Source organism: Camelina sativa, chromosome 19 (genome assembly GCF_000633955.1).
Source record: "Camelina sativa cultivar DH55 chromosome 19, Cs, whole genome shotgun sequence".
NCBI classification, from domain to species: domain Eukaryota; kingdom Viridiplantae; phylum Streptophyta; class Magnoliopsida; order Brassicales; family Brassicaceae; genus Camelina; species Camelina sativa.
In genome coordinates this window covers 25,730,135-25,749,368 of record NC_025703.1, presented here as the reverse complement: position 1 = coordinate 25,749,368, position 19,234 = coordinate 25,730,135, and the positions used below count along the sequence as shown (strand labels likewise).

The 19,234-nt window shown below is 38.0% G+C and overlaps 2 long non-coding RNA genes and 1 pseudogene across 4 annotated transcripts; 1 reads left to right on the top strand and 2 right to left on the bottom strand.

Moving 5' to 3' along the window:
* On the top strand, positions 3,773-4,465 carry LOC104767180 (annotated as a pseudogene).
* On the bottom strand, positions 10,443-12,341 carry LOC104767179. 3 transcript variants are annotated; one of them, XR_764204.2, is made up of 4 exons: positions 11,900-12,339; positions 11,704-11,810; positions 11,395-11,535; positions 10,443-11,099 (listed from the first exon to the last, which is right to left on the bottom strand). It is a non-coding gene; the product is annotated as an uncharacterized LOC104767179 (long non-coding RNA). The 3 variants fall into 3 exon arrangements; XR_764203.2 differs by having other exon boundaries at positions 11,395-11,541; positions 11,900-12,338; XR_764202.2 differs by having other exon boundaries at positions 11,395-11,810; positions 11,900-12,341.
* LOC109130721 lies at positions 13,818-14,884 on the bottom strand. Its single transcript, XR_002036659.1, has 2 exons — positions 14,291-14,884; positions 13,818-14,163 (listed from the first exon to the last, which is right to left on the bottom strand). It is a non-coding gene; the product is annotated as an uncharacterized LOC109130721 (long non-coding RNA).

The following is a 19,234-nucleotide window of genomic DNA, read 5'->3' as shown; positions in this document are numbered from 1 at the left end:
CCCCATTTCTCTTTTCAGAATAGTCTCTTCCTTTAAAAAAATATTTGAAAATGCCCTTCAAAATTCTAAGATCTAACCAAATATTGTAACCTTATCAAAATATACAAAAAATACATTTATATGTGTGTAAAATATTATACATAATTTTAAACCTTATTAATCATACACATATTATCTTGTTATATCTCCGTACCATTTATTTATGTTTTTTGGTCTTTAAATTATTTTGAATATTTAAATGATAGTATGTTTGTGTGACTAATAATATTTATTGAAAAATTAACATTTATGTTTATATGTCTACTTATTGTTAATAATTTGAATTCCTTGAATTTTAAAATTAACATGGCAAATAGTTCAATTCAAATACACAATTAGAAGAAACTCTAACACAGCTTTTAGATTTTTACAACATTGATCAAAATAACATCTTTTGTTTCACAGCTCTCTATAGTTTTAGATATTTTGGATAGCTCTCCATAGTTTTAGATATTTTGGATAATCAGATTTTTCACCGAAGATATTTTGTCATAAATTAATTTATTGTATGAGGACTAATTTTCACTAACTTTCGCAATTTTTTTCTCCAGATCTGTCATTCTTTATTTCTTTTTACAAAACACTCATTGTTTTACTCTTTATTCTCTATTCCCATCAGCTAGCACATCTACCATTCACAAACTTAGACAGACTCTTTTGGCTATGGTCTCACCAAAATAATAAACAAATGAAAATATCTCAGTTCAACATTGTTTGTGAATGGATAAGCAAACATGTTCTCATCCTCTGTTCCTCCTCGTCGTTCTTGGTTAATACCAAAAATAATCATAATCACATTAGCAAGTATGATTCGTTAATACCAAAAAAAAATACAAAAAGTAAAACCTATTGAAATAAACAAATGTATAAACACACCAAAACAAAAACAGAATCATCAATACCTTATCGATTTTTTGTTTCGTTATATACTCGTTCACACAATATCAAAATTTTAAATTATATGTGTCGACACGTAGATTCAGTCTTATTCACAGCAGGAACATCATCGGTTTTGGATAAATCTCACATGATCTGAAACCTAAACATAAATCAATATAAGGAAAATCAATTAAAATATATTTATATTGATTCATAGTAAAATAATAAGAGCTCTTGAAAAATAAATAACACAAAGAATACAACCTCGACAGAAATAATAAAAAATCATAAGGCATAATAAGAAATTAAACTATAAAAGAACCAAAAACAATATAAAAAACTATAAAATCAACACTATCTAATTAACCTAATGAAAATTTGATATCGTCCTGCATTGTAATACAGATTAAGAAATTAAACTATATAATAGGTGTTATTTGTAAATACATGCTTACTTATATTTATCAAATCTTTCATGGAAGAGACTATACCAATTAACATTAGGTTACTTGTAGGAGAGTAAGATTTGACGTATCAGTTTCGGGTGATGACCTTATCATAAACTATTTTCTTTGACCACCAGAAAAACAAAACAATTTTAAAATCATGAATTTAACTCGTTTTTATATTTAATTGATCGCTACCACCTATGTTTTCGTGTTTTTTATTCAATGTTTTTTTATTCTTCATATTCTTTCTTGTCATTTTCATTGTCAAATTTTGTGTTAATTGTCATCGTAACTTTTACTGTTTGGTTCTTCGTTATACTCTTTTTCTTCTTCTTCTTCGTCAACTTCTTCAAAAATTTCTAACCATAACCGATGGTTAATAAATCTTAACCATGACAACCGTAACCCTGGTCATGCCTATGTATAGCTAATAAAACATGTGTGTTTGTCGTCCATATTTCTTCTTTAAACCTCAAAATTTGACTCAAACATCAAATTAAGGTCTTGCGATGTCAATCCTTCTTCCTTAGACCCAAAAATAAAAAATTAATGAAAGAATATCAACTCATCTATAAAATCATACACAAAAATATGTTTTACAGCTCATAAGAAATAAAAAACACAAATGTAGATAAATAAGATAATTTATGTTTTTCATCAATATTTATAATATTTTGAACTTTTAAAAGGTTTCGAAATATAAAATTTGAACCTTTTAAAAAATTTCAATATTTATAATATTTTAAACTTTTGAAATTTAAAACTTATAATATTTAAAAACTAAGAACTTTTAAAAGTTTCAATATTTATAATATTTAAACTTTTAAAATTTTTAAATATTATAATATTTTTTTGAAACTGTTTAAAGTTTTAATTTGATCAAATAAAAAACCAGACCAAACCAAATAAAACTTTTAAACTTGGACGACTGATAAATCAACTCATTCGTTGTTGGAAGCATATTAATCTTATTTATACTGGTTCTGAACTATTGTCTAAAAAATTTATAGCCGATGTGGATATTGTGCTTAGTTCTTTGATTTCCATAAATTTAAAATTTTCTTTTTTTCTAAAAAATTCTGTAAATTTAAAAAATGTTAATGAATGACATGTCAAATCATCATAGGTTATTTAAAATAATTCTTAATATAGAAAATTATGGAAATTGTATAAAATGTTAATAAGTGATATGTCAAATTTCTATTGGTTGTTCTAAATCTTACGTGGATGTCTACTTTTTATTAGTATAGATGTTTTCAAAAATGTATATATAAATTAGCCTCTCTAGACATTTTAAATATTGAAAACCTTAGATTTTCAGTGGTTCGAAAATTAGTATCGATTTTGTTCTAGAATTCTTTTAGTGAACAAAAACCTTTTTTTATGAAATAGGCGAAACAAAAGAATTGTGTTATTTTTCAAATTTTGACAAGTGTTTGCAGATTTTGCTTTATTTTGGTCAATGAAAATTTAAGCTATTTTAAAATGTGAATATCTTAAATCGTAAAAAAAAAAGGGGTTTCATAAGGTTCCGGAAATTAGTATCGGTTTCCATGAGCAATTTTCCTACTGAAACAAAATATTAAGTTAGTTTTTCAAACTTTGATAGTGTTTGCAGAATTTAATTACGTTATAATTTTTAGTCGATGAACAAACCTGAATTGCTATTGTGTGTATTACTTTTACGCATATATTCATATTCTTTATATTTTTATCGGATCTTTCTGGGAAACATACTAGCCAAGTTAAATACAATATACAATTTCCCGGTCAAAAACACAAGTTCTCGAGCTGGCAAAAAAAAAAAAAAAAAAAAAAAAAAAAAAAANAAAAAAAGACAAGTTCTCGAATATCTCTAGTTACCACTACTTAGCAGCTTCCAAGTTCCAACGACATGAAAGCAAACTGATGCGTTTGACTCATTTGAATATGCACAAGACAAGACTGGTCCACATATATATATATATCTTTTTAACACATCAGGGTTTTTTTTTTTTTTTTGCGTTGTCATGAATTACAATAATTTGGTTACGTAACGTAATATATAAACCCATCAACCATGTGCTTGTTGGCCATTTCTTTTGTTTATTAAGTGTTTATAGACACGTACATTATAAGTCTGTGTTCCTTAATTATAAAAATAAAGTCTCTAAACTCTCTATGTTTATTCTATTGTTAACACAACGTTTATCATGCATCGCAAATCCTAAATACTCTTTTGTATATAGTTTATTAACGTTAAAAAGAAGAAGAAAATATAATACTAGCTAATAGAAAAGACGATACGACCGGTGAAGTTTGAATTTTCCAAATTGGCTACCTAACTTCAATAATGCACAATCATTATTCGTACCTACAATTTTAAAATTATATCAACAAAGCTATATAAAGACAATAGAGAACTCTCTCTTTAATTACAACAACCACAAACAACAAAAACTTTCTCTTGACGTCTATCTCTTTCTCATCATCACCATTACCTTCTTAATTAACTCTCCTCTCTTCCAAGAATTTTAAACGTTAATATACCAAACAAAAAGAAAACTAATCCAGATATGCAAATGATAAGAACCCTAAGCACAAGGACAAGAAGTCGTCGCAGCGGATACGAGCGTGTAAGCGATGATTCCACCTTTAGCTTACTCGGAGCAAAGCTGAGGAGGTCAACTAGCGTTCCGTACTATGCTCCATCGATAAAGCTTGGTGGAGACTTTCCTGTGATCTAAAAGCTTCCAAGCAAAAAACCAAATAAAACAGTGGTGACAAGCAAGTTGAGCCATCCGATCTTTAGTTTATTTGATGGTTATCGCCGCCGTAGCAAGAAGAAAGCAACGGCTAAGCCGGAGTTCTCTAGATACCATGAATACCTTAAGGAAAGTGGAATGTGGGATTCGAGATCTAATACTCGTGTTATCTACTTCAAGTAGCTGTATATATAAATTATATCTTTATAATTTGTTAGACCTATAACATTACTCATCTTGCATAGGACTTTTTTTTTTTTTGGGTCAAAATCAGTCATAGGCTGTCATAGAAACAGAAAGCTTAATCGCGTTTGTTTACTGTTTTTTGAAGAAAAATATTCAACTTTCTCTAAATTTCTCTCTTCTCCCCTCGACGTCGGCCTCACGCCGGTGGTCGGAAATTTCCCATGACTCCCAAGAAAAGAAGGAAGGCTCTCAGAGGGGTCATACCCGGCTCCTCCAAGTTCGCTAGGCTGAATGCCCGTGCTCTCGTTGGCAAGCTTAAGCCTGCTACTCTGCCGGTCTCCGGTGACTGCTCTGTTGCTGAAGCCTCGCTCCCTGCAGTCCAGGATCCCCCGCTGGATTGCTCAACTCCTACCTCTGCAATTCCGGAGATAGATCTGAAAGTTGACGCCGCATCGGGTTCTGTGCCCTGTGCAGATCTGGTCCTCGCCCCCGAGAACTCTCCTTCTTTCATCGTCGCAGGTTCATCCTCCGGTGAAGTTCCCGCAGGAGACCACGTGGTGGGTGTTCCAGACCCTTGCCATACAGCCGACGTAGGTCCATCCTCCGGAAATGACAAGACTTCCTCTTCCACGCCGCTCAAGTACTCCACGGTTGCTCGCGACCCCTCATGCTTGGAGGAAATTGGTACTCCAACACAACATGTTTCTGGAGTTCCATTTGTACTTATCCCTGATGAGAATATCCAGGCTGCGAAGATTGAGTTTGAAGACTTCATCTTTGCTCAGTTTCATGGACCTTCCCCAGCAATGGGTAGAATCATTGGTGTTGTCAATGCGATTTGGGCCAAATCAGGACCTCGTATCTTTGTTCACCGCATTGGTGAAGGAATTTTCCTCCTTAAGGTAACTAATGGCAGAGTTAAGGACACGATTCTTAGCATGAACATGTGGAGCATCGCAGGTCACCCAATGTTTGTAGCACCTTGGTCGCCTGACTTCAATCCCGACGCACCACCTATCTCGTCTGCTATCGTCACAGTTGAACTCAAAGGGGTGCCATATCTGCTATTCAACAGGGAAAGCCTCGGAAGGCTTGCGACTGCTGTTGGTAAACCAGTTGCTTTAGCTCCTGAGACAGCTCGTAAAGAGAACTTCGAGGTGGCAAAGATTCTGGTGCGAGTGAATCTCCTCAAAGACCTACCCACCCGTATTGTCTCTGGTTTTAGCGATGGGAGGGAGATGGGCATTTCTGTATCCTACCCCTGGCTACCAGCGAAGTGTGATGTTTGTAACCAGTTTGGCCACAACTCACAAGAATGCAGACGTAGCCTAACTTCCCTGTCTGGACGGAAGATTCCTCGCAGATCTACCAGTCGTAGAGGCCGTCCCTCTCGCCGTGAGAGATTATCCAGGAAGGAATCTCACTCACGAGTTGGAAGGACTAGAACTATTGTGCATTCTGACAATAACATCTCACCTTCTACAATTACTCGAGTACAAGGATTGGAGGACACACCTACACGTATAGATGACTTGGATCTTGCTGCGTCCCCGACTCCCCTAGTAGTGTGTACTAAACCATCTCTGACTAATGGGGAGATGGCAGGAGAGGCGGCTACGGAAGTGGACATGGCTCTGCAACAATCCCAATCTGATGCAATGACTACAACGAAGCAAGTTCTACATCAGACTGATTCGGGTTTGGTCTCTTTGGACCCAGGGTCGACATCGCAGCAGCACGCACCAGACATTGTGGTTTCATTGCCACCTAGTAGTACCGTCTCTAGTATCCAGTTGGAGGAGAAACCGTTTATTCTGGTCTCGCGCCGGAAGAGTGGCCGTAAGGTCACAAAGTCACTTTAACTACCCATTATCATGTATTTTGTATGGAACATTTGAGGGCTGAATAGCAGTTCTAGACAGAATTCGACTAAGGATTGGATTAATATCCGCAAGCCTTTTTTTGGAGCTTTTTTGGAGACTCATATCAGAGAAGTAAACTGTAGGAGAATTGCAAGTGCCATCCCCGCAGGATGGAAGTTCTTTGGAAACTTTGATCATCACAGCTATGCACGGATTGTGGTGGTTTGGGATCCAAGTATCTCGATGGTGATCTATAAATCATCGGCTCAGATGATAACCTGTGGAGTCTTCCTGCCGGCGAATAATGTGAGTATCACCGTATCTTTTGTCTACGGTTTTAATACCGTTGAACAGAGAAGATCGTTGTGGGAGGAGCTGACTCTTCTTAATAATACTACACCTGTGGCATCTCACCCGTGGGCGGTGCTAGGAGATTTCAATCAGATCATGCGTGAGTCCCACCATTCGGACTTTCAGATACGTGAAGTTGACTCTAGTGGTGTGGAGGAGATGAATTTGGCTTTGCAGGATGCAGAGCGATTCGAGGCTCAGGCGAAAGGGTTAATTTTCTCGTGGTGGAACAGCAGTGATAATGATACTATCTCGAAAAGGATTGATCACGCACTTATCAATCAACATTGGGCCACAGCTTACCCTGACGCTTATGCTGAGTTCTTGGATCCCAAGCAATCAGATCACACACCAATTTGGTTCAATGTTTCTGCTCTCAACAGACACACTGTCCGGCCTTTTCAGTTCTTTCATCATGTGGTGGATCACCCTGATTATGCTATGACGGTAAGTCGATCTTGGACTAGCTCATCTGTGGCAGGGTCGAACCAGTTCCGCGTGGCTAAGTCTCTGAAAGCTTTAAAGCCAGCTCTCCGGAAGCTGAATAGAACACACTTCAGTGGGATCTCTCAACGTGTTAAAGCAGAGGAACAAAAACTTGATATCCTTCAGAGAGCCATCCTCACGAACCCTACTGAGCAGTTGGCTAGAGAGGAGCGTCGGGTGCGCGAAAAATGGAAGTTACTGAGCAAAGAACGCGGATAAAATGGGCTCATCTTGGGGACAGGAACACAACATTCTTCCACAAAACAGTCATCGCCAGAACAAATAAGAACCATATCCACTTCCTACAGGACCAAAGTGGTAGAAGAATCAATGAAAGCACAGAGCTCAAGGAACATGCTGCAGATTACTTTGAGGAAATCCTTGGCTCAACGGATTTGCTGCACTCTCCTTGCTCTGTTACTGATCTCGAAGAGCTCCTTTCTTTTCGCTGCTCTGAGGTACACAAGCTTACTCTGGTAAGAGATGTAACGGAAGAGGAGATCAGAACTACCATCTTTGCCCTGCTCCTAGACAAATGCCCAGGCCCTGATGGGTATTCAGTGGAGTTCTTTAGAGCTTCTTGGAGTGTTGTGGGATCGGATGTGGTTGCGGCAATACAGGAATTCTTCCGGAATGGCAGGCTACTTAAAGACTTTAATACCACAAAGATTGCTCTGATTCCTAAATTCCCTGAAGCGTGCAAGCTAGGAGACTACCGCCCTATCAGTTGCTGTAACTTGGTTTATAAAGTCATCTCTAAGATCATTGCCAATCGTCTAAAGCCCATCCTCCAGGAATGTATCTCACCCAATCAAGCAGCCTTCCTCAAGGGTAGATTACTAGGTGAAAATGTTCTTCTTGCGTCAGAGCTTATCAAGAATTATCAGAAATCGACTTGTCAAGAGAGCTCCATGCTGAAGGTGGATATTAAGAAAGCTTTTGATACGGTCTGCTGGGACTTTGTGTTAAAGCTGTTGGCGGCTCAAGGATTCCCTCCACTGTTCTGTATATGGATCAAGGAATGCATCACATCACCTAGGTTCTCGGTTGCTATAAATGGAGAATTGGCAGGGTTTTTCAAAGGTAAGAAGGATTTGAGACAGGGCGATCCTCTCTCACCATATCTTTTCATCATGGTGATGGAGGTGTTGTCTAAACTGTTGGATAAAGCTGTCTTGGAGGGCAGAGTTGAGGTACACCCGAGATGTCAGACGCCTAGCATTACACACTTGCTTTTTGCTGATGACCTCTTGGTTTTCTCAAATGGCTCGCGGGTCTCGTTAACTGGGATTGCGGAAGTCATGAGCAGATTTAAGGAAATGACTGGAATGGATATGAACCCTGCTAAGTCCGAACTCTTCTTTGGAGGTTACACAGAATCTGATGCTAACGAATTGAGCGCTCTGGCTGGCATTAAGCTTGGAGTTTTCCCAACCAGGTATCTTGGCTTGCCCCTCAACCCTTCAAGAATCTCTAATGCCACCTTACAGCCATTTATTGAGAGAATAACGAGTAAGCTTCACTCATGGACTGCTAAGTTCCTATCTTTTGCGGGTAAAGTAAGACTGATCTCTGCGGTGATTTATGGAATGGTAAACTTTTGGAGTAGTGTATTTGTGCTTCCAAAGCACTTCTACGCACGAGTGGACTCCCTTTGTTCTGCTTTCTTATGGAAAAACAAAACGAGCTCTGCTTCAGGCGCTAGAGTGGCATGGCGAGACATATGTAGGCCAAAAACTGAAGGAGGACTGGGTATTCGCTTGTTGGAGGATTTTGAAGTCGTGTTCAGACTCAAGCAAGTCTGGAACTTTTTCTCAAAGTCTGGCTCTTTATGGGTGGCTTGGTTGCGGGAGAACATCTTTAAGCGAAAGAATTTCTGGGAAACGAACGTATCTAGTCGTTTTTCCAAGGCAATCAACAGTATGCTACAACTCAAACCAACTCTTCAAAACTTCCTCAAGTGCGAGGTCGGGGATGGAAGCACCGCTTCTTTCTGGTATGATAACTGGACTGACTTTGGACCGCTAATCACCTTCCTTGGGGTGGCGGGTCCAAGTCAGCTTCGAGTCAGAAGAAGCACAAAAGTTACTGAAGCCTCGAGGAATGGTGGATGGAACCTCCCACCAGCCCGATCAATCAATGGTCAGTCCCTAATGGTAGCACTCACGGAACTTCCTGCCCCTGTCGCAAGTCGCGGTCCAGACATCTTCCTATGGCGTAAAGCCTCAGGTAATTTCTCTCATACTTTCTCCTCCAAGGAAACATGGGAGCAAGTCCGACATAGATCTCCTTTGGTACCGTGGGCGAAGATTGTTTGGTTCAAACAGCATGTTCCGCGCTACTCCTTCATTGCCTGGTTAGCAATGCTCAACCGGCTTCCCACTCGAGATAGACTCCACAGGTGGGGAATGAATGTTCCTACCTCTTGTGTGTTATGCTCGTCTGGGGTTGAGAGCCATGCCCATTTGTTCTTTGAATGCCCATTTGCCTCTAACTTGTGGGGTTTTCTAGCTGCAAAGTTCATTTCAAACCCTCCCTGCAACCTCCCTGCCGCTGCATCGTGGATCGCCTCTCGCAACTCGCCTTCTCAAGCTAACCTAACCGCCATCCTCAAGCTCCTCCTTACGACTATCCTCTATCACGTATGGAAGGAGCGAAATTCCAGGATCTTCGCCAACGCCGCCTCCACCATCCACCAACTCCATACTGCTGTTGATCGTGCAATGCGGGACAGGCTTCTGTCCTTCACGGGCCCTTTCGTGCACTCCTCTCTCCTCCTTACTTACTTCTCGCATGTTTCTCCTGTATCCTTTTTGGTGTAAATAATTTTTTTCTGTCTAATGTTTCTGTACTAATGGGTAGTTTTTGTAATAGTAGGACCTTCTGTTTCTTTTGGAATGAAATCTTCACATTAAAATCAAAAAAATATTTAAATTATGTTATGATTTGTGTTCATTTTATTATATTATTTGTGACAAATCTAAGTGATACGAATATTGATTATCTCTAAGATTGAGAAAATAGAACACTATAAATATGACTTATAAATGTCACTACAAGAAATATGCGTATTCTTATCACACAAAAAATGCTATTATATCGTTTAGATAGTAATTTCGTAAACGTTGTTTTTGCCGGTGCTATCTTAGAGGGGCACATACAATATCGTTTTTTCATATACTATTATTCGTCACTTTATAATAGCACTTTATTATCGCTATATTAAAATTATTAGTAGCGTCTTTTATTTGTTATCGCTATATTAAAATTATTAGTAGCGTCTTTTATTTGTTATATTATAATTAATAGTGGCGAAATATTTGTACTATAGTTTTGTCAACCGTAGCTATATATTGTTGCTATAATATATTTTGCATTTTATATTTTATACATTAATATATATATATATATATATATATATATATATTAAACTTGGTCAAACAATATAAATTTAAATATAAATTTTCAATAGAAACTCCATAAAAACATATCAAGTCTTGCAAACATTAATCCACACCAAATCTTATACAAAAACATCAACTACCCTACTCTATTCTAATCTAAATCTAAATGCTCCTCTTCTTGCTTAATAGGTCACCCGCTGATCTCTACTTCTTCGCGCACAATCCCACAACCACTTTGCTTTCCAACAGTACACAACCGTTCTGGTCCTTTCTCCCTGTGAAACTCCAAATGGTGCTTCACTGCTGAAGACTTGTTCTTGCTGCAAATTAAGAAAGTATGACCCGATATTTTGGAAGATATCTACTAGATCAAGCTGCAAATTTACACCAACTCAGTTGATAGGAACCAAAAAGAGAACGAAAACCAAAAACTATAGATAAGTTCTCAAACCGAAGAGCTAACTTTGTATGCCAAATCTAGAAGTCTTTGGTAAAGACTCAAGCTTGGTGCTATTCCTTGATCTACTCACTGATCGAACTCTAATGATCAAATGGCTAAATACATGTTGAATCGTCCTTAACAGAAATAAACAACAGTTCTTGACAAATAAAGATTCAACCCTTTAGAGTACCAAAACATTAAAAGCCAAGTGAATATACCTTGTAAGCACCAGCATAAAACTCATTTCCGAGCATGTCCTGCAAGTGTTCATTCGTATAGAGACAATTAATTGTAGAATTAGAGTTGGAACAATCAAAGATAAATATAAGCAACGAAAAAGGCTTATACTTATTCTCTGGAATTTAACATGGAGAAAGAAACAAGACTAACAACCATTTCAGGTTTAAAATTTTCAAGATTCCATCTCAAACAAGCATTCTCATGTTCAGATTTTACCTTCTCCCACCAAGGTTTGAGTTTGATGGTAGGACGTATATGTAGATATCATAAGGAAAGAGAGTAACAAATAATATATCCCATCAAAAATCTCACCTGTATTTTGAAAAAGCATACTTGCTGCTTCTTTAGGTAGCAAGCTAGTTTAACGCAAACAGTTGTCTATCCAACTCTTTGGAGCCTGATTAAGCAAAGTCTTGAAGTCCTCCAGTTTTAGTAGACCCATTCTTACTCAACCTGCAACTAAACAACATAAATTAGGATAAGGCCTTGACTGGTGATACAGATCTCATTCTCGTTAATCGGAGACTCAAGCTACGGTTTATTGAAGCTCTTGTATTTATCCATTTTACTTCAAAGTCAAAAGATATAAGCTAGAGAATGGCAAAATGTTGAATAACTTACACATGCCTTCAAAATCCAAAACTCGCAATCAAAGAGGAAAATTAAACAAAAACCAATTATGAATCTCAAGTGCAATCACGATCACGATGCAGAATAAGAGAGATATCCTACAACAACAATGAAAAAAAACAGAGTTGAAACCCTTCAAATTACAGGAAAAGACGAGATTGAGAGGCAGAGAGATATGAAGGATTACCGGTCAACACAAACCCTAACTAATACGGAGATGACGGAGAAGAAGGATTTGGAAACGAAGACAAGAAGAGATGTGTAGATCTAGGGTGTCAGGAGTTGCATAACCGGCGGCGAGTTGCTGATTGTGCAGATCTCCTGACTGTTTAAATTATCTAAAGAAGCAATATCGACATGCTGAAAGACGGTATCGCCGTAGAGGTCTCGATTTCGTTTTGCAAATTTCCATGGTCATGAAGCGTGTAGAAAACAGAACAAAACTTGAGGAAGATTAGCTTCGACAAGACGATGAGGAGAACTGGAGAAGAGGAGCTTGGCCATCGGCATCGGCGAAGACAAGAGGAAGATCTGGGTTTAGGGGATTATTAGGTTTAAAGTTTTTTTTTCTCCACTCTTAATGTTTTTTTTGTTAAAAGACTCTAAACTTTCTTCTAGGTGTATAGAGGAAAAGAGTGAGTTTTGGTCAATTTTTACTAAGTATTCGGCGGAAATAATAATTTTTAGTTACATATTTTTAGGATTAGCATTTTAAAAACGCCATTATAGAGACTCATTTTAAAATATTTATCAAAGATAACATTTACCAAAACTGTGCTATCTTTTTCTGCTATCAATACCTATATTTCTTGTAGTGTGTAAACCATATAGAATGCAACTAGAACTTTGTGAAAGTTCTGATAAAATAAATGTTTGCTAATTATATACCTCAGAAACAACATTTTATTGGCGGCCTCGTTAGTTTTATTCATCTTTTCTGACTTATCCACGTCTAAAAGATTCAAACAAACATTTGAGCAATACGAAGTCGAGGCATCTTGCTGAGAAACCATCGATTCTAAATTTTGTTTCAAGATCTTGTCATCAAATCCGCTAACGGATAAATCAGACATCCCCGGTCTTGGAAAGTTCTTGACCAATTATCTCCAACATAACATCTCAGACGCAGTACTAAACCAGATACAGTCTATTGTCAAAAACATAATTGATACTAATTCTAAGAAACTTTATAATAAATGCCTGGAGCATCTCAAGTGGTCTTCTACATATTGCGATAACGCACTTCAGGAATTGGCGATAAAACTCACTTCATAGAATTCTCTTTTTGATGCGACTAAATGGGGGAGATGAGTGTAAGTTCAGGATACAAGATGTTCAGAAGATTGAATGATTGATGATTTGATGCTTTTCAGAATGCATGTGATGTTTCCGTAGTGTTTGTCAACAGGTTGCCGTAGACAAGTTTATATAACTAACTATAAATCGATGTTGGTTCTCTTAATAATACCATTTGATATTTTTTCTGACAGGAAAATAATAATAATAAGTAATCACTTCAGTGTACCTGTTATTAGATGGCATGATGCTGTTAGATCAAGTTATAAACCATTTTTTTCTATTTTCTTGTTTATGGATCGTTCTTTTTTTTTTTTTTTGCCATCTGAATTTCATTAGAAACATACAAAAAAATATTTGTGGAATATAAAACAAGTGAAGATAAAAATATCATCCGAGTCTAAACACTAGTAAAATTGTTTTGTATAGTTACTAAATATTTTGTAACTATTACATGTTTTTCCTAGCAACAAAATATTTGTTACAGTTTTGTGATAAATTAAATTAGTAATTATTTGGTCGTACTAATTTCTCTTTTATAGCTAATTGTCACAAAGTACTACAGTTTAGATACTAATAAATCTGTCGCAAATTGCTACTAATTGTTACAAATTGCGTCAGAAATATGAGTAACATTTAGTTTCAAAAAGCCACAAAAAATTTGGTCGCTAATTGAGTCACAACAAGCTACAAATTACTTGTCATAAACTTGTTACAAATTGCTACACCTTTTCGTATCCATTACAAAATTTATATGTAGGGCCAAAACAAATTATCTCCAAAAAAACCTTGAAAATCAAATTGCAAAATGAAAGTACAAAAGTTCCGATTAATGTTAAACCTTAGCTTTAAACATTCAAAATAGATAGAGTTTTACACTAGCAGACAAAAGACAAGAGTTTTAAACGAAAGTCGTAGAAGCCAAGTACCATAGACAAGAGGGATGATAGAAAGCTGAGACAACAAGTTCATCAGAAGAGTGCACTACCTACAAGTTCCTCATCGTCATCGTCTTCTTGCTCATGAGACTCATTAGACACATTGCGGAAGCTCAGTCATTTGCGGAGATTCAGTCACAGCTTCAGGATTGGCAGCTCGGTTCTCCCTGTTGTTGCCTTGAGTTGGGCTCGCCGTGGAGGGTTATCAAGAACAAACCTGAAAAGAAACACATTTTGTTAAAAATAATGTAATATTAATGTTGTGTTCAATCACTATCTAGTATATTAATACTACATTAACAAGGACTAAAGTTTTAAAAGGACTAAGATTAAAAAACACCAACCCAGCATGAATCTTAGTCCTTGTTCTTCAAAAAATCTCCCTGGATCATATGAATACAATCAACAACACAACTATCTTATACCAATACTTCAATCTCAGATGATGTTAGCATATTGGTTTGCACAACCCAGCTTTAGTGTGAACAAAGAGCTAACTGATATAGTGACAATGTGCTCGAACGTAACCATTCTCAGCGGATTGCTTCAACCACTTGATCGCTTCCTTGGGATTGTGATATTGTGCTCGAACATGCAACACTTATTAAACCAAATCTGAGGATATAAACCAAACTAGTATAACTTGCAATAGCCAACCAGATTTCACAATCAATAGATAACCATATCATCATTACATATGCAGAACTTCAATTCAGGTTTACAAAACTAAAGTATCACGAAAAAAAAGAAGCAAACCTTGGGATTTATGTATGTTACGTAACATCACTACAAGAGTATACATGTTATGTAACATCACTACAAGAGTAAACACAATATAAAGAAGTCATTAATTATGATATACGAGGGATATGACAAGAGATGTTTTATAAAAAAAAAAAAACCTTCTTCTTGGACCCTTTCTTCACAAAAACCATCACTTGTTGTTGGAAACGAGAGAGGATGAGGACGAAGAAGTTTGTTGAAAAGATTTTCTCATTTCATATCTTTGTAAACTGTACAATCCATGTGATATATATAAGTAAAGTAAATTAGCTAAACCGAGTCAACTAAACCAGACTATTTACATAACCAATATAACCAATAATCCCCCTCAAGATGAGACGAATATATTATGGAGACTCATCTTGGATTTTAGATTCTCAAACTGGGGAAGAGACAACGGTTTAGTCAAGATATCGGCCACCTGATCCTGTGTGTTCACATGAAGCAGTTTGATGAGGCCTCTGTCCAGCTTCTCTCGGATCGTGTGACAATCCACCTCAATGTGTTTGGTGCGTTCGTGGAAGACAGGATTAGTGGCAATGTAAATGGCCGAAGTCCTATCCGAGTAAAGAACTGGAACAGACGAAATACCAATCCTGAAATCAGAGAGCAGAGTTCGAAGCCACATCATCTCACAAGAAGCAAGAGCGAGAGCTCTGTCTTCCGCCTCAGCAGAAGAACGAGAGATAGTCGGCTGTTTCTTGGACCGCCAAGAGATAAGAGAGGAGCCCAAAAACATAGCAAAACCAGTAGTAGAGCGTCTACTGTCGAGACAAGATGCATAATCTGAATCAGCAGAACCTTTAAGTGTGAGGTCGGGGTCTGCAGAGTAGAAAAGACCTTGCCCAATGGTTCCCTTAATATATTGAAGAACCTGATAAGCAGCAGTGAGATGAGATGTGCGAGGTGCAGAGGAGAATTGGCACAACTTATTCACAGCAAAAGTGATATCAGGTTGGGTTATGGTTAAATACATTAACTGCCCAACGAGACTCCGATACATCTCCTTGTTCAGCAATAAATCCCCAGAAGTTTTAGACAACTGAAGATTAGGAACCATATGTGTGTCTGCATCCTTACAAGCTAACATACCAGAGGATGTGAGGAGCTCAAGTGCATATTTTCGTTGACATATAGAGATCCCAGAAGAATTACGAGCAATCTCTAACCCCAGAAAATACTTCAAAGGACCGAGTTCACGGAGTTTAAAACTCTGTTTTAAAGCCGCAGTCAAGTCATTAGCACTAGACTCCGAAGTGCTGGCGATGACAATATCATCAATGTAGACCAACACAACAATGAATTCCTTTCCATGACTGCGAGTGAACAAAGTATGATCACCATGACATTTTGTGAATCCCAAATGCAGGAGTGAGTCGGAAAATTTTATAAACCATTGCCTGGATGCTTGTTTCAGGCCATAAATCGATTTCTTCAAACGACAAACTGCATTCTTAGGCAAAATGTCCCCCTTAAGCTCTGCATAGTCCTCTGGCAACCTCATATAAATGTCCTCCTCTAAATCACCATTCAAGAAAGCGTTTGATATGTCAAGTTGTTGGAGAAACCACGTTCTTGAAGCAGCAATCTTAAGTAACATCTTCACCGTGACCATCTTCGCAACAGGAGAGAATGTCTCATTGTAGTCCAATCCTTCCTTTTGAGTATACCCTTTGGCAACCAAACGTGCCTTATAGCGTTCAAGTGTTCCATCCGCATAGAACTTTAAGGTGAAAACCCACTTACATCCAACAACTTTCTTACCAGGAGGTAGAGTGGTAACATCCCAAGTATTTGTCCTTTCCATCGCTCCTATCTCCTTATCAACTGCATCACACCATTCCTTGGATTTTTTTGCCTCATTATAAGACTGAGGGATCGGAATCTTAGTAATGTTATTGATGTATAACATATATGATGGTGAGAGTTTTGAATAAGAAAGAAAAGAAGAAATGGGGTGAACAACATCATCATTAAGAGAATAACATTGATAGTCATTGAAGTGAGCAGGAGGTTTACGAGCTCTTTGAGTAGAAATTTGTGTTGGTGGAGAGATTTGTGATGGAGGATTTTGTGTTAATGGAGAAATTTGTGATGAGGGCAAAGAAGGAAGAGGATTTGTATCGTTACCTGGAGACAAAAAATCCATTGGTGTGGTGTTGTTATGAGTAGGGAGATGCTCCAGAGGATCAGCCAAAGGAAAGACGTGTTCATGAAACTCAACATGCCGTGATATATATATGACATTACTCTCCAAGTCCATGACCTTGTATCCTTTAAAACCTGCCGGATAACCCAAGAATATGCAAGCTCTCGAACGTGGTTGAAACTTATGTCGTTGCTTGGGAGATGTAGATGCATAACAGAGACAACCAAAAGTTCGAATGCGAGTGTAGTCCGGTGGTTTGTTGGTGAGAAGTTCATACGGTGTCTTATTTGAGAGCAACGGAGAAGGAGTCCGGTTGATCAGAAAGACAACTGTGAGGATACAGTCACCCCAGTAGGAGAGAGGAACTTGTGACTGAAAACGTAGAGCACGCGCAACGTTGAGGATGTGTTGGTGCTTACGTTCGACAACCGAGTTTTGCTCAGGTGTCTCAGGACACGAGTGATAAGATATGATGCCTTGAGACTGATAGAATTCATTAAACTGCAGTGCTTTTAGCATTATCTGAGCGAACCGATTTGACTTTGGTGTTGTATTGAGTTTCAACCCTTTTGATGAAAGCTGGAAATACTGAGAGAACATCACTTTTGTTCTTGAGTAAGTAAATCCAAGTGGCTCTTGAGTGATCATCAACTATGGTCAAGAAATATTTATAACCTTCAACTGTCTCCACTGAAAAAGGTCCCCAAATATCTATATGTAACAACTCAAAAGTCGCATTACAAATATTGTTCTCCGAGGGAAAAGAAAGTTTCTTCTGCTTTGCCAAGTGACAAACATGACAATATGCAGGCTTTTATTCTTGTGTCTTGTAGTTCCCAAAACTTCTGAAAGTACATCCAATCTTGAGTAAGATGGATGACCAAGTCTCTTATGCCAGGTACCAACATCCATCACTGCATTGATCGAAATAGATGGAGAAGTATCTAGCTCATAGAGCTTTCCAATCCGTCTGCCTTTACCAATCGTCATCCCCTTGATAGGATCCTGTATTTCGCAACAAGAAGTATCGAAGGTCACGTTGGAGCCAATGTCATCGGTCAAAGAACTGATACTGATAAGGCTTAAACGGAACTCAGGGATAAACAGAACACTCTGAAGCAATATATCCTTATTCAAATGAACCATTCCCACTCCACTGATTTTCACTTGAGGACCAGTAGGCAGATTCACAAAACTATCCACAGAAGTGTCCAGAGAAATAAAACTATTTCTGTCATGGGACACATGGTGAGTTGCACCAGAGTCAATCACCCATGTGTCAGTAGAAAATGTGTGTTTCGAAGCCGCAAGTATACCAATAAAAGCATAAGTGTTGGGAGAGAATGAGATACCCGGGTGATCAAACGGAGTCTGAGGTGTACTTGCTTCGATTTGAGCTGGAACTGATGAAGAAGATGGCAGCTGAGAGCTGAAAAGGGCTATGAGACTCTGCAACTGATCCGGAGAGAGCTTTCCAATCAGACCTTCAACATTGTTCGAGGATTTCTCTGGTGTAGGAGATAAAGAAACCTGTGCTGCGAGAGCAGGTTGTTTCTGAGTTTTCTCACCAGACTTGCCTTTCGGAGTGAAACCTGGTGGAAATCCATGTTTCCTGTAGCACCTCTCAGCGATATGACCAACCCTGTTGCAGAAAGAGCAAATTGGTCTACCTTTGTTAGGACCATTTTCTACATACATCACTATAGGAGTGGTTGGAGCAACAGTCTGATAAGTCTGGAAAGCCGAAGGAGAAATTGGAGCAACAGTCTGAGAAACTTGGAAGGTCGAAGGACGTACCACCGGCGAGAATCCTTTCTGACTGTCATCCTGATCCAAAATTTTGTATACCTCAACCAAAGAAGGTAACGCCTTCTTAACAATGATCTGTCTACGAACAATAGCGTAGGAATCATTCAGACCTGCCAAGAACTTCACAGTTTTGGCTCTCTCTGCTTTCAACTGCAAACGAGCATCTTTTCCACAAACACAAGGATCATCTGGTTCCTCTGAACCATCCAGCTGATCCCAAAGAGTCTTCAGGCGAGTGTAATACTCAGACAAAGACATGGAACCTTGACGAAGATCCTGAATCGCTTGAGTAAGATTATACGTGCGAGGAAGATTAGTCAGATGATACCGACCATAGAGATCTCGCCATATATCAGTAGCATCATTCATCCGCAAGATACTACGATAAATCTGAGGTGAAACAGCATTCAATAGCCACGATTTGACCATGCTATTGCATCGTGACCATAAATCAAAGTTAGGATCTGTGGTTAAAGGCCTAGGCAAGCTACCATCGATAAACTTGATTTTGTTCTTAGCATCAAGAGAGATACGCATAGCATAACTC